We start from the raw sequence: 22517 nt of genomic DNA, 5'->3' as shown, positions 1-22517 counted from the left end.
AACCGTTCTTTTAAGTGAGCATGTACCTGTAGCCAAAAATACTTTATTACATAACCCAGATTTTATTTTTTATTCCGTTGATTGTAGGCCGTCTAGAAGCGGTGCACGCCGAAGATTTTATTTGCGATAAGGCTTTTGGGAACACGTATGCTGATTCATCCCCGCTATTACGTTGTGCTGAACCCTTCAAGGGTACATACGGAGATGATATCTGCCGCCCCGGCTCCTCGTCACAAGTCTTTCGATCACATGCCTCAAAGTGAACTGATTCGATCTTAATCGGTCTGCATTAGCCCCGGATTAGGAAACGAACGCGTGCACAAGATATAGTACATTAAGTACAGCAGGGGCGTAGCCAGAGGTGGGGAGGGGGTGTTTCGGTGTCAGAACACCCCCCGAAATTTTCTCAGCGGTTCATTCGCCCCTCGTCCCGCCAATATATTGGTGTTCCTTTTTTTTTTTTTTTTTTGTCCATGCTGTTCACCCTTTGCATCGCTATACAGTAAGAGCTCGTTAATTCGACCTCGAAGGGGAACATAAAAAATTCCCCCGCATTTCCCCGAGGGGGAGAATGTGAAAGTGCGAATGCACGGTCGTCGGCCCGCTTGCGGCGCTTGCGCTCGGCCCCCGCAGCCCACCGCCTCGCCGCCTTCTCTTCCATCTCTTCCATCGGGTTTGTAGTATCACGTGTACACCACGCAGTTATCAAGCCGCTATAACGCCGCTGAGTCGCCAACGCACGCCGCTGACGACGTAGTTTGAATGCGTTAAAGATAAGGCGCGTTCTGACACCGATATCAGCGTCGCGTCCGTGGCTTATTCGGTAGAGCGTCGGGCTGCGGCCCGAAAGTCCTCGGATCGAAACCTGGCACCGGATGCGGTTTCTTTATTAAACATAGAGGAGCACTGCGGACGCCGACGCCGCCGACGCCGGCGGTGGATGGTTTGGTGTCGCTTATAAAAGTGCATTCGCACTTAAAATTGTTGGAATTAAGCGGAGTTCGAATTAGCGGGCGGGCGGAGATCGCGCCACACTGCGCGGGCAGAACACGAAGAAGCCACCTCTAGGCTCGTTATCGCGATTTCGGCGCTAGTACACGTTTGTGGCAGCTGATTTCGTAAATAATGTTTCGCAAATCATAATGACATGCGCCGGAGCACTGGTGCCGGTGGCGCGGCGCCCTCTGTAGAAGCGAAATAAGCTGGTGCAGGAGCGTAGCGCGCCCGCCACGCATTTGTTTTTCGGTTTCGTTGTTTGCATCTCTAGTAAATTCGGTTTGGTTTGGATTTGCAACACATTGTAATCACTCGGGGCCGACTTCTTCTGCGAGGAGCGATTGAAGCCAGGCGATCAGAGAGAGAGAGAGAGAATGCTCTTTAATGTGAACTGGTGAGGTCAGCCCTGCTAGGGACAAGGCTTGCTACACCAGATGGGGGGTGACTACGTTGATGAGTGGTGCATATCAGACATCCGGGTTACAGTAGGAAGAAGACAAACATGAAGCGTTAAAAAAATGAAAAAAAGGACAAGAAAAACAAGAGATTGCTGCCAACAGAGTCCGGACAAAAAAAATACAATTGAAAAGAAAATCGTTAATGGAAACGCTCAAACAAAATGAAAAGTAAACGACGGGAAAAAAAGTAACAACACCAACCCAAGAAAAATAAATAGATGAACGCCACAGTGCGAAAGAGAAGATATCGTGACACACTTGCTCTGTCTCTGATCTAGAGAGATTTGTCCAGTTCAGTCTCTCGTAGGAACTGGAGCAGTACTTTTGTACCTAAGGTACTGTCAGCACTATTGGCCCAGGGCCCAAGAAAATTAAAAAGTTCGAGGCTGCCTCCATGACGTACACGAGAGAGGGAGCTCGCTGCAGTTTTTCGCGCAGCAGCGTATCGAGGGCAGACGCACAGCAAGTGATTTACAGTCTCGCGCACACCGCAAGTCCGGCACAGGGGGGAATCTTCCCAACCAATCTTAAACTTAAAACTCCGAGTAAACGCCACATTCAGGCGCAGTCGGTGCAGAACTCCTTCGCACCGCTTGTTGAGGCCGCGTGGAAAACGGAAGTCACAATGCGGGTCAATAGCGTGCAGTGGTAGATACCTGCGGTGAGGGTCCTGCCACTCCGTGTGCAGCCCATCCACTTGCGAGGATAAGGGCGTTGCTGTCCTCTCGGGAGAAAGGAAGCTGGGTTGTGTTGCTCAGCAAGTGGCCTGCGCTGGCGGCTGCGTCGGATCTAATATTGCCTTGTATGTCCGAGTGACCAGGTACCCACTGAAGAATGATTTCATGGCCTTCGCGCACTGCCATTGTGTGAATTTCGGCAATTTCACATACAAGCTGACTGCGGTTGTTGTTAAGCTTTCGGAGCGCTTGTAAGGCACTGCGCGAGTCCAGGAATATTACCCATTGCTGGGCATGATGTCCGCTGATGTAATGAAGTGCAGCCCTCACAGCTGCCAGCTCGGTAGCAGTCGAGGATGTTTCATGGCTAAGTTTTCTTTCGATAGTGCACCGGGCTGATGGGATCCACACGCGGATGGCGGATGAGCCCGGGCGAACCGAGCCATCCGCATAAACATGTGTGTAGCCTTTGTAAGTGCTGGAAATATACTCGAGTGTGAAGAACTTGAGCGCGGCCGCAGGCATGGCAGACTTTTTGCTAATTCCGGGTATCGTCGTGCAAATTTTCCATGCGATCATAGTTCGAATGAACCGTTCTGGACACCGACGTGTTCGAATTATCGGGAGTTTCCAACTTTCCCCCCATAGGGCTAGGTACGAAAAGAAAAATGATATGATGTTTGCGCGTAGGTCCTATTGGCATTTTTTTGCTTTTCGCCGGTGGCGTATAACACCCCCCGAAAAATATTTCTGGCTACGCGGGGGCCAGCCGAGTAAAAGAATAGCTAGCGAGGACGGGGTGAGAGAACAGAATGAGACATTGGGAGGCGGGGGTGGGAGGGGATTGATCCGGATCACAGCAGATGTGAAGGAGGCATTCGTCCTACAGCGGGAATCACGAGGCTGATGATGATTATTAGTCAAAGCCGGACAAATTCCACAGCTCTTGCGGTTAAACGTCATTCATTGCCTGAGAAGAGCGGTGACAGTCTGGGGATTTTCCCTTCTTCTGTTTAATGCAGAGCTTGAAATACAGGGTAGTTTCTGTACCCACAGAACAAGCCGAAAATGTCAGGAGGGAGATTACAGTCTAAGTCTTAACCTGATGTTCATTTTTCCTCTTCGCGTTCGCTCAAGACTGACGGATGTCTGTTGAGAGGGCCTCTAAAATCCTGCTTTTCCTTTCCTGGCGAAAAGTGGCATAGTTGTGTCCGCGGACCTCGTTAAATGCTTTCTGACTGTCATTACTTTGCTCCGTAATGTGCCACAATGCAGTTCCCGACTGCCGGTTCTCTACTTTCCCTTCAAGTGTTCCCAATAGAAAGCGAAGTGTCGACGTTTCCGAAGTTCTTCCCCGCGTCTTCGATCATGTCATCTTCTTGCGTGTCCGCGCGGTCGTCGAAAGCAGCCGAGAAATGTCTTACCGCTCGCGATTCATCGCCCTCCTGATATCCGTTAAGCTCCCCCCAGGAAACAAAAAAAAAAAGCGAGAAAACGCAGAGAGAACCGCTTGTTGAATGCGTACAACGAAGACGCTAAAGAAAACAAAGGGTGCCCGCGCTTCCCCCTTTACGCCGCCCCTGTCCCACATGGTCACGCGATCGAAAGGCCGGTCGAACCTACTTTCTTTGGCGCCGTTCGTTTCCTTTCCCGGTTGGTAGTTCACCTTTCGTGACGGCACCGGCGGCGGGTCCCGATGTCTACAGGCGCCGACAGATGGCGCTAGCTGGCTCCGGATGTTGTTTTCCTGCGTTGTTCCTCTCCATCCTCCTTCGCTCCTGCGTTGCGAGCGCGCCGCGAGAACGCGCGGGCCACGCCCCCTCCCCCTCCCCCTCCTCCCTTAGCGCGCTGGTCGTCGCAACAAGCGGCTGTGGCGGCTGCACCATTCGGTCGGTGAGCTGCTGCGTGCGGTCTCGAGCGCAAAACGGGAGCAGCAGCTGGCGGACGACCACGCTTCGGCGCGAGGCGCACCGGCGACGCTGTCGGCGTAGTGTGCAACAGTAGGTCGGTTCGCCTTACTCGTTGCTGTGCCCCTCGCTACCCCGTTCGTGATTTCGGGATTTTGTGCCGGCTTTGGGCGCAGGGTCCTGACCCCGCGAGAACGGACGTCCGATACTTCTTCTCCGGCCGTGTGCTTTGAAATTGCCGGTTCTCGTGGCGACGAGCTTTGGAACAGGGGGAGGGAAAAAAGAAGTAACCGGCCGGCTTTTGGTGTTGTGCACGTGCTGTGCTGGTGCTTTGCCTGTGTGGCCGTTTGTGTGTGTGCGTGCGTGCGTGCATATCTGTGCGTGAGGAGGTTTTCTATCGACTACTGCTTGAAGCGAGGATACCTGCTGGCGAGTAATCACAGAGTGCGTCCCGGGGATGTATCGCGGCCTCTCGCGTGTTCCAACCGGATTTCATCTCTGCAATTTGGTTCGTAGTCTAATCTTAGTTTCTCACCTGAATTATTTTCGACTTGCAGCTATTTTTTTTTTGGCATTGGACCATTTCGAATTTTTAAGCACTTCGTTTTGGAAGCAGAAGTACGTCGCGATCGCACATCGCGGTTTGACGAGTTTTCAGAAAGTGAGTTTTTTTACCACTAGCCTGAGAGTATAAGTGCAAAGTTTTCTGGCTTTGTTGATAACGCGGGTTCAATGTTTCCAAGCCTGCGAGGGGGGTTTGAGCAATAGCCATCAGTTTCGCTTACATAAGATAAAATCGCAGTATTTCTATGTAACGGAGACAGACTGCAACACCTGTCCCATTTCTCTCTCTCTCTCTCTCTCTCTCTCTCTCTCTCTCTCTCTCTCTCTCTCTCTCTCTCTCTCTCTCTCTCTCTCTCTCTAACAGTGCCTAATGTCATTATATATGCTGGACTGTAGACACGTCTCAAATTACAAAAACAAGCGGTCGAGTTGCGTACGATACAAACGCATGGTTTGTGTTTTACGCACCATGCAAACATGGGCGTACGTAAGACTTGGAGAACACACTCGCGCATGCGTCTTCGGAAACTGGTGGAACAAAGGTCATTACCGTCTCTTATCCGGGTAGTTCTATGGCCTTCTTTATCTATTTATTCGATGCATATTTTTGGTTTAGGCTTGAGGCTTTGTGGCGTGACGTACTTTGGGCGGCATGCTGCCGGCCCCCTTGAAGTACCCATAGCGGACACAATTAGCTGCTACGACTGCTGTATCAGCCATAAATTTATTCTCCCTCTCAAATGTTTCCACGGCAAGTGTTGCAGCAACTCACGTTATAGCGTTTACGTTAAGTGCAAGGTTGCGGCACTGTCATTGATTTATTGATCGAAGAAACGTTTGTTGAGAAAAGGAAGGGAAAAAAAGCCATTGTATCAGTTAAAAACGGCACTGTCAAAATAAGGAACATTGTGGTATACGGAAACTACAACAGCGCTGGCCAGTCGTGTGGAGAGGTTTTCTTTCTCAGCCAATGGCTTCATCCCAATCGGTTAAAACAATGCTCACCTGCTTAGTTTATGTTACAAGCACCAAAACAATGCGTGCACTTATTGCTTCAATGTCATGTTTATGGCTAAAATATCAATGGAGTGAAAGTGATGTAGTAGTTAAAATGGTGAATGTAGGGTTTGTGGGGTTCCCGTCGGAAGAGACAAGCCAGGCACGGTACAGGGCTGACCTCATCAGTCCCATGAATCTATCCCCTCAATCTCTCTTTTCTTCTCGCTCTCGCTGGTAACAACTGACGCGGAAACGTCCACTACCCTTTGAGAGAAATAGATTATGTGAGTGAATTTTCGCAAACTTTGGGCCGCCTGTGAGCGGCGGCAGCTCATTGGGAAGTTATTTCGGCACTGGTTTTGACTGTCGGTAACTTAGCAGCAAAAAAAATCTTTTTTGGGCTCTCTAGACGTGCTTACTACTGTGGCTTTTTTCTTCGTCCTTCTCTTTGATAGACCCACCGCGGTGGTTCAGCGGCTAAGGCGTTGTGCTGCTGAGCACGAGGTCGCGGGTTTGATTCCTGGCCGCGGCGGCCGCTTTTCTGATGGAGGCGAAAAGCAATAAACGCCCGTGTCTACGAGATTTCGGCGCACGTTAAAGATCCCCAGGTGGTCAAAATTAACCCGGGACCCTCCACTACGGCGCGCCTCATCGCCTGAGTTGCGTCGGCGCGTTTAACACTACAATCGAAATCCTTCTATTTGATAATACTTTGTGTTTTCTATGCAGAAATCTTAGCACCATGCGGGGCGAACAGAGTGTAACGACGAAAATTCGCACTTCGCTAGTGCCATGGCAGCATGGTGATCGGCAGCGATGAAGTCGAGACGTCGAAGAGAGCTTGAACATTAATTGGTTTAATTTACTGATGACATTGGCTAACCTTTAACACATACGAATTCGAAACAATGCACTTATTTCATGAAATGAGAGCAAAGTCAAGAGAGTAAGCCCACTTAACGGGATATAGCTGAATGGGTGGCGGACTCTCGGCGTAAGGGCTCGACAACAGGCGGCAGAGTTTCTGAAGTGCCACCCCGGCTGCCCCTCACCGGCGAGGCGGCGTTACATATGCTTCAACCGGACCCACGGGAAAGAAAAAAAAAACGCATTCTGGACACATTTCTCGCAGCCAATCCGGGAGACGCTTGCAACACCAATCAGCCATGTTTCCGCCAAAAAGAAAGTGGTCAAACGCTAACAGACACAAAGTTTGAAATAGAAGACGCGCGCTTCGGTAAGAGAATTGTTGACGTAAACAAATTAGGTAACACAAGACTGTAAAGTAAAGAGCGGAAAAGACAGTAGCGGCCGTTAAGACTAGGCAGAGGCAACGGGTCCCGAAGCGATCCCCACAGGGGTCGCGGAAGGTTCTGCAACGCGGTAACTCGAGCCCCACCGACGCTCGGCTAGGAAGGTTGCATGTTCCGGTCGGCCGACGCGCAGACACACACGGTTACATTATTGCTTACTTGTACGGGAGGAGTTGCGTCAAAATCGTTCGTGGTAGGCTTGCATCGCATGCAAAAGAAGGGTCTGCGGTTCATTCATAATATATCAAGCTACGCCAACATCCTTACTTTCAACAATATTTCATACTTTATATGCAGTCTTTGTGTTATCAACGACTAGCTGAAACGACTGTTCTGGAGTTCAAAGCTGACCCAGAGCTTTTTTCTTTTTAATTACACTAACACTGAAGTGGCATATAATCTCGGACATAAAAGCTTTACAAAAATGCGAACCAGAACGAATTATGGCACTCAAACACTTAAATGGCGAATTCCTAGTCTCCTGAACAGTCACCCTGTAGTGTTTGACATGATTGAGCACATTTCCTCGGTAGCCGCTTTTGGACGGAAAATGAAAATGTATCTTCTACGTGATGTGTGATATTTTTCTCTAATTTTGTGTATATGTTTACGCTATTTTTGTTTCCTTTGTAAAAGCGGAGTGTTTACACGGTAATTTTATTTTAATTTTGTTACCCAAGAAAAGCGTGTATGTCTTTGTCTTTACGTCTTTAGCCATTATGTCTTTGTAGTAGGTTTTATTTCCGTTTATTACGTTAAACGTGTGTATGAATATTTGTATTTACTTAGGGATGAATAGCTGCTTCTGTTCCTGTCGCCTGCGCTGTCAGGTGCTAAGGGCCTAGTCAGGCGACTATTACAGCGGCCTTTTGACCCAGCACCTTGGCAATTTTTTTATTGTCAAAAGAAAAATTGGCCGCGTGTCGGCTCCTTTCGTTGCAAATGTCGACGCAAGACGATAGTGGACTGGCGCCCCTGGCAAGTAAATCCCTCCCTTCTCTTTCCCGCTCACCTCTCATGCTGTTCCTCTTCCGTCTCGTTCCTCCCAAGATAACACGCTAGAGGTTTGCTCAGGTCAATTTAAATTTACCGCGTTCCTCTGCTCCAAGTCGGGTGCTTCGATGCCAGCGCTGCCGTACGACGGAGACGCGCGTGCATCGAGGCACCCGACTACAACGTTTATAGAACCACGTTGCCCTACTCCATGAGCGTTCCAAGCGGAACGCGGAACGTCTAGTGGAACCTTGCGTTACTGTCGCCGTTTGATTTTTTCGAATTCCGCCAGGTAGCGCGGGCAACCGCAGGCGGCGGTTTACTGCATTTGATGTAGTATATTATTTGTGATCGCAATAAGCAAGCACTCGTAATTTTTTAATAAAGGAACATTGCAAATATTACTCATGTATTGATTTCCTGCCTTATATTTGCGTAATGTCTTGTCCTTGTTCAACAAAATTGACAAGTATGAACACGGACACCGGACTTGGACGTTCAGATTTGGCTGAGAGTATATAAGACTATTGCGCAGCATGGGCTCAGTTTGGCCGGCTGGCTAAATCGAGTGACAGACAGACAGACAGACCAAAATTTACACGTTCAAGTAGCCCAAGAAAGACCATCGTCTATAAAAAAATTGAGTGAAGGCTTTGTTTTTGGCTGTCATCAAACAATTCCGGTCACCAGCGAAAATATTAGCAAACTGACGCGGAACACGACTACGCCACGCCACAACCACTCGCGCCTATACCAAAAGTATGCCTCCAATAAATGCATACACAAGGTCATAGAGGTGCCCGGATAGGGGACGGGAATGACCTTTGCTTCGTCATTTTCCGTGTGCCAGTGCGCGTTGTGTTCTCCAAGTCTTGCGTATACCTCCACGTGCGCGGGGTGCGTACAACACAAACGATAGACGGCACTTAGAGGGGCCACCAGCATTAGTGATATTCTCCATCGTAACGTCATCTTCATGGCTATGTATAAGGTGTCGTTGTTCAGGGTTCGATGTAATTCATACATGCAAATGATTCTGCGCTACCGACCCGGATCAACTACCGGCAAGCCTTGCAAGGCTGAGTCTGCCCGTTAATTAGCAATAACAGCAGCAGCAGCAAAAATCCCGGCCCATCTCCACTAACGTGAAACCTGGAAAGGGACAAGCATGCAGTGTGTAAGTGTATTCTTGGCGCCTTGGTGTTTTTGCCCACGGAGATGAAACCGTTGTGGGGTAGAGGTATACAGCTTTGCTGTAAAAGTAATTGTCTTTGAAGCACTCCAGCGTGAGGCGTAAACGAGTGTCCCGGTGTTTTTTTTTTTTAGTACGCGTTACGTTCTAGCGCGAGGCGTAAGCGAGTTTCTCGGTGTTTTAGTACCGTGACTACATGATACGACGATTGCGACGACGACGACAAGAGACGCCACCAGCCCCAGCCCCAAAGGGCCTTGGCCCCTAAAACGCAGCAGGCGTTCGTGTTCGTATACCCCGTCTCTCTAAAAAGCTGATCGGCTCAACAAGCGACAGTAAAACTAACTGCCGTTTTACGAAGCAGTTCGTCAATACTCGCGTGCGTGCCGTAAACTGATTGGACCTTTTGCAGCGCGGGTTTGGGCGGTCGGAGTGGCGAAAACAGGCACAATATCGGACAGAAAACAAAAACAAAGAATCGAACGTTTTTTTTTTTCATTGTTGGATATCTGCCTTCGCGTGACAGTCATGCGACCGCTTGGGAAGCCCCTTGCCTCATAAATATTCATGTGTCGCCGGCGTCTGCACCTGTCACTGCCGCGACGGCAACTGCGGCCTCGCTTTTTAACGGCGATGTCGGCTTTATAACTTATTCTATATGGGTGTAGGCCACTCGCAAACTCACAGGCCGCTGTCGTATGCGTAGCATAAATTCTGTCATGTGAAAGTGAACGCCAGAGAACATAGCATACGCGAGTTATTCTTACATATATACTGCGTTATCCAGAGAAGAAGTATGAAACTTGGAAGATGGTGAGCAAACAAGAGACAAAACATTGGTCAAGGTGCGGCTTCAGTGTTGTGCCGACGTTTCGACAAAATTGTGTATATAAATTATTTCCCATGGCAGGGTGTATGTGAGCCATATCAGCCATTATTATGTGATGACTAGAATTTTCAGCGCTAGCGTAGAAGCGCGGCGGAGGAGATCAAAAGGCACACCAGCGCTCCAACTTCTTTACATCTCTTTGTCGTTGTCGGCTAGAGCTAAATGCGTGCACAAAAAGCCCTTAAAGGGACCCTGCAACACTTTCGATAAACGCTTTCACTATTTCTTTCGCGTCTGGAAGCGCTGCGAAAGCTACAGTTATCGCCAGCACGGAGCGGCACTGCGTGATTTGCTCGTCGCAGCAGACACGCCTTCCGTTCCTGCTTTGTTTTTGGTGCTTTATTTTTAAAGTTGCTGTCGAAAAGCGTTCATTGCTGCAACTGAAGAAAAACCGGCCAACGGCCGCCACATGGCCTTAGTGACGTAATTCGGGCCGTCAAAGAACGTCAAGACTGGGAAAGAGAGAAAAATCTTTTGAGTGTGTTTTCAAGTTATCTGCTGGGCATAGAGCAGTAATTTTGGGCTGAGGTACTTTTCGACCCCCTAATCTGAGTACTGGGTGTGTTGGGTGACTACGTTCTGCAAGCATTTAGGATTTCAAAAAAAAGTTGAGAAAAGTGTGGCAGGGTCTCTTTAACCGCAGAAAGCCGGTCAACCGTATGATTGCAATGACGGTAGGAACGCGAAATCCTCGAGGTGTTTCGAAGAAAATTTGGACGTATGTGTCTTAAGAAGCAGCAATAAGGAATTCAAGTATGAGAGAGAAAGAAAGAGAGGTGGAGAGAGAGAGAAAGAGAGAGAATAAGCATGTGACGAATTTCATCGTACGTTATAGCACGAAAGAAGACAGGAGTCTGTGCTGTAAGATTTCTTCGTTCCTATAACAGGGATTAGCCTTTTCCTCTTTTTTGTTTTTTTTTTTTCAAATCAAGATGATTTTATTGGACATCTGGTTCATTTCTTATGTAATTGGGTCTTTTTTGTTTATTTTACCTGAACAATATAGTAGGAGCTGCTATTCAGCCGAACTTCCCGAAAATAATGGATGGTCCCTTCGTGTTTGTCATAACTGACAAGCGGAATGATTTCGTATTGGGATGACTGGGAGCGGCCCCATGCACTGCGCTGGAACTCATCCATCCTCATTTGAACGTATCCGCGCATGCGCATTTCTTGCCGGCCGTGTGAAAATCTCCTTACCAAGACCATTTTTTTTTTCTGGTCTGCTATAACCATATAATCTTTCCAGTCTGCATAACTATCTACTTGTGCGCCACTCTTATAGCGCTTGAGGTGTATTTCCGTTGCTCGCCGAAGATGGGTGAACATCGTAGCAATAACGACCGCCTGGCACATCCCAGATCATTTCGGCAATGATAGGCGCGTCTTGCGTTTACCTTGTTATTTTAAGCCATCTCGAAATTGGGGCCATTTTTCGCGACGTGGCAGGAGAAATTGTAAAAAAAAAAGACACTTTTTTTTTTTTTCGTTTTTCCTCCGAAGAGCGCACTGGTTCTGCGTATTGGTGGGTTTCGCAAACGACGGCCGTTTTCGGAGAGTGACAAATGGTTCCCATATTGAATTTAACGTTGAGCAAGGGTTCTCGCAATGACGTTTCCCCATCCGGGACTGCGCTACCAAATGTGTTAAGGGCCTGCTCTTCATATGTTTGCATTCACGTTCGAATCTTTGGTGTTTCACGTATAAACGGTCGAGATGTGATGGATGCGAACTGGACGTTTCCGCTTATTTACAACTGGCATGGAATAAGAATGTGAACTTCTCGAAAAGAGTAAACGCTTGGGTGGCTTGTATGGGATAGTAAAAAATGGGCCCATCTCCCCGCGAGGGGGACTCGAGTAAATGCGTCGCATAGGGGGTGGGTGTATTGCGTTAACGTTTAGTGTTTGTGGGGTTGGTGCTATCACGTGTACACCACGCAGCTATCACGCCGCTAGCACGCCGCTGAGTCGCCAACGCACGCCGCTGACGACGTAGTTTGAATGAGTCAAGGATATAAGGCGCGTTCGTTGCCTTTGATTCTGTGTCGGTTTTGTGGCGCAGTGGGAAGAGCACCATGTACCTCGCATTCCGCCCACAGGTAGTGAATGCGTTGTATCAGCAGCTTCTTGACGTAGTTTGAATGAGTCAAGGATATAAGGCGCGTTCGTTGCCTTTGATTCTGTGTCGCTTTTGTGGCGCAGTGGGTAGAGCACCATGTACCTTGCGTTCCGCCCGCAGGGTCGTGGGATCGAAACGAGGCGCCGGTAACTGTTATTTCTTTTTATAGTGTAGGGGGAGGCCGGCTGCTGCGGACGCCGACGCACGGGTGACATCGTGAGTTATACAAATGCTCTGCATTTAAAAAGCCATAGCAAAAATATAAATGAATCTGTGGATAGAAATGCAAAAGCGCATGCGCGAGCATCTTCGTTTTTGTCCACTGTCGAGTATCGTTTTACAGCGAGGCTGTGACCGGCTCGGTGACTCCATTTTTTCGCGACGGTCTGCCGCACTTAAAACAATCATCGTCATCTTCGTGCACGGAGGTCATTGGCCAAAACGCTAGATGCAAAGAGGCGTGGTTGCCGTCATATTTGTTTATGCAAGGTCAAGAGAGGGAGAGCATTTATTGTGAGCATTTATGGTGTTTTAACACGAAAGTGTTTTATTCCGGGATTCGCGAAGATTTCACATACGTCATATCCGTCACGGAAATCACCAGTAAAGCGAAGCAAGCGGCCTGTAAAGGGTGCACCCCTGCACACAGGCTATTCTTGCGGGGAAGCAACCTTTAGTACCAAGGAGTACGTTATACTTCGGGTTGTTCGTTTTCGGGTTTCGTATTTTAACGCGAAAGCGTTTTATGCCGGGATACACCAAGATTTCACTGACGTCATATCCGTCACGAAGATGACGCCAGTACACTTTTCCCGAAATTACCCGCCAGCAGGACGTCGCTCGCCAAGCACAGCCACAAGACAGCCGCCGACCCGCAAATCATGCTCAGCTGCAGATTTCGCTTCACATTTCACTTTCGTGTTTAACCGATTCCTATGACAGAGGAATCAGCCACAGTTTTTGTAGGAGTGGTTACCTTTTCACAGGAATCCATGAGCCGGGAAATGAGCAGATGTGATGGCGGTTAGAGGAGCGAAATCGAAAATGAGAAAATAGAGGTAAAGAAAGGAGCAAAGCGGGCAGCTAATTAACACCGAGCAATTATCGGCACTACTATGGCTCTGAAAGATTAACTCGGCACAGGATAAAATTTTCAAAAGCCGTAAGAAATTGTTCGTACTCTCGAGCGGTCCCAGGTTCTCAATAAGACGGCATTAAACGCATGGCTTTGAAATGTGAGAGGGATGATGAAGTAGCAACGCGGGACAGTCTTTATGTGAAGGAACTTGACTGAAACGGTGCTTTTGAACAGGACCGCTATAGAGGTAACACGACACACGACACACTAGCCGTCCTGTTGAAAAGCACCATTCCAGTGAAGTTCGGCGACAAAGGAAGTTCGGCGGGAAGTTTGAAAAAAGTAGAGAGAAAGAATGCGGTCATGGGATTTAAGAGTACATTGGAGAGGGGGGGGGGGGGATTGACACGAGAAATATGACAAGCAAAAAGGCTGTCAAGCGATGAGGAATTCAAGAGGATCGGCACAGTGGGGGTCACAGATGGTTAGACTAGAATAGTGGCGCGGCTTTTGAAGGGTAAGTTACGGGTGTGATAGTATAAGGGCGTACAGAATTTCACGTGGAGTACCATCAGGAGTGCAGCGGGATATGTAAGGGAGAGAATCGTACGACGAGAATAGTGAGTCGGTGGAAAAAGATACATGGCGAAAAGTTGAGCAATGGCGGCAAAGGGGAAAATAGGAATCATCGCCGTCAGCCTGCCTGCCAAATCATCGTACCCATTGGTGTAAATGTGTCACGATTTCTTCCGTCTGTCGTCGGAATTTCGAGCTGTCTTGTCGTCTCATGCATTGTGGTTGTTGGTTCACCCACTACGCGAAAGACTTCCAGTTGTCTGAACTACGACACACTCAGAACTTCGTCAAACTCGGACTTCTATAGTTTCACATATGCTCCGCAAAATCAAGTAGAATTAATTTCGTTTGTATTTAAATTTTAGTTGTGTAAAATATGTCGCTCGTTTGGGATCACTGAAGGAATTTATAGGGGTTTCATCAAGAGCGCAGCCAACCAGAATATTATCGGCTGTATGATTAGTTGAGCACAAACTTTACTAATTCTACGTTGCTTCTCTTCGTAAATTTGTTGCAGGCGTAGTGATCATGCACAAGGTGTAGAAACGTTTGGTTTTAGTCACGACAGATGGCATGTTTTAATACAATGAATATTGACTCGTTTATAATATACCGGCTACTAAAACCGGTGGGTGTCCCTTGTCAAGATTACCAAATCGTTTGATGTCGCGTTGTTGTGGGGAAGCAATGCGTGTTTTGTACATCGTGATATTTGCTTTAACGGAACGCTGCCAGGCTCTCAGTTTAGCTTAAACACTTTAAATCCGTGCCCTTTCTTGATTTCAAAGACGATAATCGTTCTTGGGCTACTTCAAACCGCAAATGTTTGTTTGTCTGTCTGTCTGTCTGTCTGTCTGTCTGTCTGTCTGTCTGTCTGTCTGTCTGTCTGTCTGTCTGTCTGTCTGTCTGTCTGTCTGTCTGTCTGTCTGTCTGTCTGTCTGTCTGTTCCTCCATTCAGCCACCCGGCCAAATCAACACATTTCTTAAACGATAACATTATATTGGCAAAACTTTTCTAAACCAGCAAATCTGAAAACAGGCTTCATACTTGTCAACATTGTTCAGTGATAAGAAAACGTTAGCGCATATTTGAGGCAGGACGGCAACACAGAACTCCTATTTGTAATGTTCGCTTAATTAAACTGCGTATGGCTGTATAATTTTTCTGAAAGCGAAAAAGAGAATATACGCGTCGAAAACAATGCTTCGACCCAAAAATCAAAAAGCGCTCGTGGCAGCATTCCAAGAAATCCAATAGTAACGAAAAGTTCCAGTAGATGGCGCGAGCAGTAAAACGCGGGAAAATTGAATTGACTTGAGCAAATCTCCATGGTGTTTCTCGTGAAAGGAGCGATACGGGAGAGGAAGAGTGTGAAAGGTGGGTGGGAAAAAAGGAGATTCATTTTTGCGGCAGTGGTGCAGAGATGACTGTCGTATTTCGAGGACTTTTGCACCGAAGGGAGCAGATACGCAGCCATCTTTTTTTTTTTTCTTTCCCGAACCGCTTTCGAACTCCTAAAAAGCTGCATCAACGCGGACCCGCTTCCCTCCCACTCCTGGCTAGAATCCCGATTCTTTAAGGTGTGCAACGCTGTCAGGCTTGTTCTGGCAGGGACAGTGTCACGTCGGGGCTCCGCGACCGCCTAAAAATGTTAACACCAGCTAGCCCAACTTTCAGTTTTAACACCGTGGTTTCTTTTAATGAACAGCGAAAGGGGGAGATGGCCTACAATAATAAAAAAAAAGCACTAGCAAGTTTGAGTTATCGATGTTTGCAGAGGTTTAAAGGCTCTGCGCGATGAGGAGGTACCGAAAAACAAAGAAGACACACAGTGCGCTATTGTGTGTCATCTTCGTGTTTACGCCCCTTGACTTTGCCCAGCGCTCTTAATCATTGGCAACCATGTTCCAACTCGCGGAAAAGCACGACTCTGCGAACTTCATCGATGTCGGCAGGCGTCATCAGCAGGCGTATGAGTCAACCAATGATGAAGGAATAAAAGAGCATATACACGCCCACAGGCCTTGAACTCACGGTGGTGTAGAGAGGCAACGTTAGATCTATTCCCCGGTAGTAAGGACGAACAGCGTTTAGCAAGTTTGAATCTTCAGATGGGAATGTCCAGCCGTGGAAGAGCACCCTTTGGTGCCTTCTTTTTTTCTCTCTCTTTCTTTTTTTTTTTTTTTTTTGGGGGGGGGGGGGGGGTAAGGTGGAGGAATGAGGAAAGGGCTGGTCGCTGTCTGTCAGGCCCAGAAAAAACGGAAGAGCCCCCAGCCAACGCCGTCGTAATAAGGAAGGGTTATCCGCGCTATCCAATCATCACTGTTTTCTCGTGACGCGATCGGCTGTTTTAACGTCGCCGCAGTCGTGCGTTATCACTCTTGGCCACTTACAAGAGCCAAATACCGCTGGTCCGACCGTAACGATGACACGCGCAGGCTTCCTCCTTAGGTAGGAGTCGTTGCGCCATCCCGATCAATTACGCCGTATGGACCGGCGGCGCAATTTCTCCATTCCTTTCGTTCCTGGAAGGTCCGCAGTTTCTCCCCTTTAAAGGCCGCCCTGCTATTAATAACTTGCACATGAGTTGCTCGCAGTGTGAATGGAGGGAAGCGCCTGCGCGCACATTCATTTACTTGGAAAATCACAGCGTCGGCAAGGACCCGAAGTGCGGGTTTCTGGAATTCAGGTGCCAAGACGTGTTTATGCGATCGAAGTTGAATAGGTCGCTGCTTCTGGGAAACGAGGCTTGAAAGGAACCGAGCACTGTCGGCTCCATTGAGTGTTGCGAATGGGTTCCGCTAGCCTGGTTTAGTTCGTCGTAATGAATGCGATATACACAGATCGCTCTGAAACGTGTGTCCGCGCTTCTACGCAGAAAACCCAAGCGTTCCATCCTCAGATTGGTGTCATATGCATTGGGAACTGACTGCAAATCTCATTCTAATTACCATAATGATTTCACTACCGCTACCACTCGCAAAGGCATACGCGGTTTAAGAGGCGCGCCGTAATGAATAGATGAAAATAATTTACCGGACCTGAGTCTGTTGACCTGCACTAAATGTAACTGACCCCGAGCGCTTCCTTATTGTGTCTGTTTGGTAGCAGAAGTCATTAGCTACCGTGTACTGCTACAATGCGGCTAATAGGTAGCCAACGCGCCACTCGGTAGAAAATTGGTTCGAAGGGCTTCACAAGGCGGTTGGAAACGGCCGTGTCGTGCAGGCATACGTCACAACTCGGTTTGCACACCAACGAGTGCACGCACAACGAGAATCTTTTTTCGCGATTGAGTAAATAAATGCATCGCACCTGCTGCGGGACCCACAGAAGAAACTGGGTAAGAAACGTCGGTGTCACAATCGTGGCTGACAATCGAACCCGTGACCTCACCACAGGCGCCAAAGTGGTCAACGATGACGATGATGATGACTGATATTGGTTTCCCCTTTGTAGCGTGGTGATGACATGTCATCTTACCAAAAAGGACTAATATAAGGGTTCATAATATAATAACGGAAGTGGCCGCTGTGCTTTTTCACCGCAGCCGGATGTTACTCCGCGTGGCGCAAGCAGTGCGTTACTGGGAATATTTTTAACGTGGCATGAGCCTTTTTCCTGATTTTTTGGACTTCACATGCCTATAAACTACTGCAACTTTGTTTTTAGCGACGACAAACACACTACGTGAGAAAAGGCAGACGATATCATGCATTCATAGCAATCTCCTTTCAAAACGCGCGCCCCCGTTGACATGCGGGTCCGTCGCTTAGGCGGAGAGATACGGTACATGAGCTAATAGAGAGTTTTAGCAGTCCGTCCGTTCCGTTCGTTACGTTGTTACCGGGTTTACCGGGACCGGTCTGCGCCTGCGTGCGCGGAAGCGTGAGGAGGAAGGGCGAGGAGGCGCGGACATAGCGAAGGCAGGCCCGTGGAACTAACTAATCCCGCTACCGTGACGAATGCCCAAGTGCCCAGACGTGTCCCGGTAAACACGCTAGCTACGTACGCGACGGAACGGACGGACTGCTAAAACTCTCTATTGCCGTGCTTAATTTGTTCCCGAGTACAGTCGCATGCGTCTGGCACAAAGGGAACGTTCCGGGAAGAAGGGGTGTCAGACGTAGAGCGGGCGCTTGGTTAAAACAGGGGGAAAAGAGAGCCGAGGGGAAGAGGAGGGGAGCCTGGCCGCATCGATTTTAGGCACACCGCGGCTTTCACGGGCGCCTGGTTTTGCCGTCGGCACACTGCATTAGCGCGCTGGGCAGCGGCGCCGGCGCGTGCGGGCCTCGCCCACCGCTCCTGACTGCACACGGCCGCTGATCTTTGCACTCCCGGAGAACACCTCGGTGGCTCTCCTCCTTCCCCATTTCTTTGTTCTCATTGTTTGGTACAGTGTTTAATGTCTTCGGCCACGTAGCTGTCGTGTTTTTGTTTCTGCGGGGCGCATTCTCGTACCTGGGTGTTGCTGCTTCGGGTTATGGGGTTCTTCCCTGTTTTAGCGTCTGGTTGTTTCATTTTTCTCATGTGGGAAAGGGGAAAGTGGCAGTTTTATCCGAATGTTATCCGTCGTTCACTATGCACACGGCCGCGGATCTTCGCACCCCCGGCAAACGCCTTTGCCTCAATGGCTTTCTTCTTTCATTATTTCTTTGCTATTGTTTGTTCCCGTTTTTAGTGTGTTCAAACATTACCAGTACCACTTTTGTTTTTTTATGATTACTTTTTATTGCCTGGATTCCACGCTGCGGGGCGCTCTTTCGTACCTGGGTGCTCTTGCTGCATGTATAAGGTTCTTCCCTGAATTCGCGTCTGGTTCGTTCTTTTTCCCCTCGGGAAAAGGGAAACCGGTTTCATTCAAAGGCTCTCTCTCTCTCTCTCTCTCTCTCTCTCTCTCTCTCTCTCTCTCTCTCTCTCTCTCTCTCTCTCTCTCTCTCTCTCTCTCTCTCTCTCTCTCTCTCTCTCTCTGTCTCTTGTTTTGCTTTGTCTCCCCCGGCAACAGCTCTATCCCGTTGATTGCATGTCGTCCGGGGTTGCGGACCCACTGAAACTAGAAAACACTGGATGCTACTGAAGCGTTGTGCCGAGAACACGGAGGTCGAGTGTTTGATTCCCAGAAGTAGAGGCTTCTCTATCTTTTCTCCTAAACGATTTGCTCACATCGGCTATGGCGACATGCTCGCAGGGGTGCGGGGGTGCAGGGCAACCTTTAACGGATTGCGCGTGGGTTCATTCATCGTAGCCAGCGTGTCGGCGAACGGGACTAGTCACTATTTACCATTAAGTTTCGAACACCCTAATTTTGATTGGTTAGGTAAAAATGAAGTCATGCTTCAAAGCAATTGGACGTGACGATGGTAGTCCCGATAGAAGGGCGTGCGGTGTTTTCTCTCCGTCCGAGGATTGCAGATTATAAGCCTTAGAGTTCCTCTAAATGTATGATTAAAGAATTGTGTAAGCGAACTCACACGAGTGACGTCTACATTTTAAAGTGGATGCAATGGAGGTGCATGCGTTTCTTTGTCCTTTTGGATTCCTTGCCGTGCGGCTAACGTCCTGTAAAGAGCCCTTTTTGTCGGTCACTCCTGTCAGAGACACTGCTGCCGCAGTCTGATCTTCGGCCCGCGTCATCTTGCTTAGAATAAGAATGCGTGTGTCATTGCTTACCGCTACGGGTGTGACAGATCACGGATGAAATTATCAATTTTGTGCATTTAACTTCCGTTTTAAAGTGTCCAATAGCAAGCCCTGATTGGCTGAGAGCAGACGACGCGCGTGAGACGCAAGACAGGCAAGGCGGGGCGATTGGTTTCCGCGCAGTGTACAAGAGTTAAACGCCTCGTATGTGAAACTTCTTGAAACGGCGCTAATTATATATTTCTTAAACGGACGCGGCTCAGCATTCCGCCGTAGAACATCGCGTAGACCGTCAGTTTGCAACTCGTCGTCGGAAAGGCAGGAGCAATTACCGAGTTATCGTTCGTTTCGGCGGAATACCACAACGATTTTGAGGTGCGTGAACGCACCTCGTTGCAAGTTTCTCCGCAAGAGCAGACTTTCCTGAACGCCCGCAGGTGTCTGTGGGGTCAAATTGGCGTGTATTGCGTTGTCTGCGTTTCTCACCGCAGCAGCCACATTTTACGCAGCTCTCATAACGTCCACGATTTTCTTCCCACGTAGTGCGGCCGGTGATTGAGCCGGAAGACGGTCAAGTGCTTCTTGGCCTGTACACGGCGTTCACGGTACAAAACGACGCGACTCGTCCGCTCACTAAACAGCCCGACGCTCTGCCGGGACGCGCGCGAACTGGCTTTCGCCCCCGCGATTGCGCAGGCAGACGCGTTCCCATTCTTCAAGCGAGGACCACCCGCATGTCCGAAGACCGACCGGACGCGTCGCTCTTTGAGTTCTCTTGGCTTAATTCCCCATTTTCCTGTGTCGAAAGCGCGATCTTAAATACTAGGGGCACCGTAAAGTGGAGGTGGCTGTTATTGTGTCCGCGTTGGCTGTGCTGGCTGGCCGTGAGAAGTGTGGGCGGGAAAAAAGTGGGAAGGTCATGGAATTTGAGAAAAACGCGGAAGAAGCCGCGAAACTTTGCGCGGTATGCGTTTGCGCAAGTATTAACGACCTCGAACGCACGCGCCCGCACGCGTTCGCCAGCAAATTCCTCGAAATATTGGAATAAGTGTTGGTCAGGGGAAAGACACCGGAATGCTGGCTATTAATTTGGCAAGCTACTGGAGCACTGTTGCGCGCAAGAAATTTCGATTGAGACTTCTATGCTCAACTCGAAAGGCTCTTCATGTGATGCCTTCAGGCTTTAGAAGATTCGGATATAGGGTGGCCATAGATACAAAGGGTTTGACTCTTGAGTTGATCGGGATAGGAAGCCCCTGGAAGGCTCTTAGACAGAAAGCCGAGGCGCCAGCACTTCAAGGTCCTGGGCTCTCCCGAATCGAATTTCGTACCCGTCTGTACCCATTGCAACGCTGTCAGTGTCGGAAAAAGCGCAGCTCACAACTCTGTGTTGCGCATTACCGACTTGGCTGCGCAAATACCGACATTGCCGCTGCTAACCCATGTCGGGCGGAAGTAATGCCATGGCTATATAATATATCACCTGAGATAGATTGAGGATCCTTACTCCCCAGTCATGACGAAGAATTGTGACGTAATCGGATAAAACTTGCTAATGTTATCCCACCTTCTTTCCAAGAACGACAATACCTCTCCATGCGCCCTTCAGTGACGTCACGAGCTTCGTATTGAGGAGGTGTTTGCGTTCGTTTATTGCTGGTTATGAATAGTTCGAAGTCTTTCAAATCAGGAAGACTGCTTAGTCCCGATAACAACGGTATCAATATTACCACCAACGTCAGACGATGAAATCGATATATTAAAGAAAACATGTCAATCAGTAGCAACTCCCCAGCGGCGTCTCTATGACGTCACAACTTTCGGCGACGTCTCTATGACGTCACAGAAACTTGTTTCTGGAGAGTGGGGGCCACGGACCTAAGCCATCGTCTGCGCGGACCTAGACATGGCTGTGCGCGATTGTAGTGGGGCCTTTAGTTCCGTTTGATCGTATCGCTTGAATTCCAACGTGCAGTTGATACACTGAGAACTGTTTTTGGTGCCGGCCCATATTTCGTCACTGTAGCGCGAAATTTGAAAGTTTATCGACATTTTTCCCGTCTTTCTGTTCAAAAATGTCTTTTTTGGCTGGGTTGTATTTTAGGGGCGAAGCCCCTAAAGGGCTGGGGCTGTTAGCGTCTCCTGTCGTCGTCGTCGTAATAGTCGTCTCATGTAGTCACAGTACTAAAACACGGGGAAACTCGTTTACGTCTCGCGCTAGAACGTAACGCGTACTTAAAAGACACCGCGCACTCGTTTACACCGCGCGCTGGAGTGCTTCGTAATGCGTACTAAAAAAAAAAAAAAAACACCTGGACACTCGTTTACGCATCACGCTACAGAGCTTCGTGATTCAAAGACAAAAGGCTTTTACAGCAAAGCGGCATAGCTCTACCCCCAACGGTTTCATCTCAGTTGGCAAAAACGCCGAGGCGCCAAGAATACATTTATACACGGCATGCTTCGCTCCTCCCCATGTTTCACGTTGACGGCGCGGAATTTTGTCTTTATAATCTCTTAAAGGGACACTGAAGTGAATTTGTCAAGCTCCCGTTTTTGCTTGCACTGCATAGACTGGCTCAAATTAGCACACTTTTCATCGTTTATTCGGTTGACAAATCGGTAATTATTTTACAAAGCGTGAAAGAAGAAAAACTACCATGCGCGGTTTGCGGCAGCCGCACCAACTAAAGCTGTGACGTTAGGAGGAGCCGCACCGTGATTGGACGATGCCCAAGGTGAGCAACCAAACAAGTTTCGGTTTCGGTTCTGTAAAACACAACCGTTGGCGTTGTTGGATGGGCATTCTCAATAACTCAGTAATCATCGTACCGCGCTTCTGCCATGTTGTCAGCTGTAAAAATGCATAAAGATAAGCCTCCTAGGACGGATTGGAATCGTAGCATTCACTAGCCGAAACCTACGCAATGCATGAACGCCCTCCGCGTACCCGCAGACGCCCAAATGTCATGCGCTTTTCCCCCATATTTGGAGCTTGCCTCCCTCATGCCTGTGTCGTAAAAAGCGTGTTCGCACCAGGCCAAGGGTCTGTTCATTCTGGCCTGTGCCCACTGCCTGCAAGCAGTCGGTGCTTATGGCAACAGCACGCCAAC

General features: G+C 48.8%; 1 protein-coding gene across 6 annotated transcripts in view; it reads left to right on the top strand.

Annotated features, from left to right (window-relative positions):
* The window catches only part of LOC144153757 (uncharacterized), a 592200-nt gene that overhangs the window by 115330 nt on the left and 454353 nt on the right, over window positions 1-22517 (top strand). The window contains exon 1 of one of the 6 annotated variants that reach the window (XM_077685463.1): window positions 4008-4131. The exons of 4 other annotated variants lie outside the window; for them this stretch is intronic. The gene's annotated coding sequence lies outside the window, so the exon portion shown is untranslated. Of the gene's footprint in view, window positions 1-4007; window positions 4136-22517 lie in introns of those variants that run through there. One more of the 6 variants, XM_077685460.1, reaches the window with a different exon arrangement.

This window comes from Haemaphysalis longicornis, unplaced genomic scaffold, assembly GCF_048455015.1.
Source record: "Haemaphysalis longicornis isolate Haplotype H1 unplaced genomic scaffold, Haemaphysalis longicornis Haplotype H1 scaffold_9, whole genome shotgun sequence".
In the NCBI taxonomy this organism is placed as follows: Eukaryota; Metazoa; Arthropoda; class Arachnida; order Ixodida; family Ixodidae; genus Haemaphysalis; species Haemaphysalis longicornis.
This window is presented reverse-complemented; position numbering and strand designations above follow the sequence as displayed.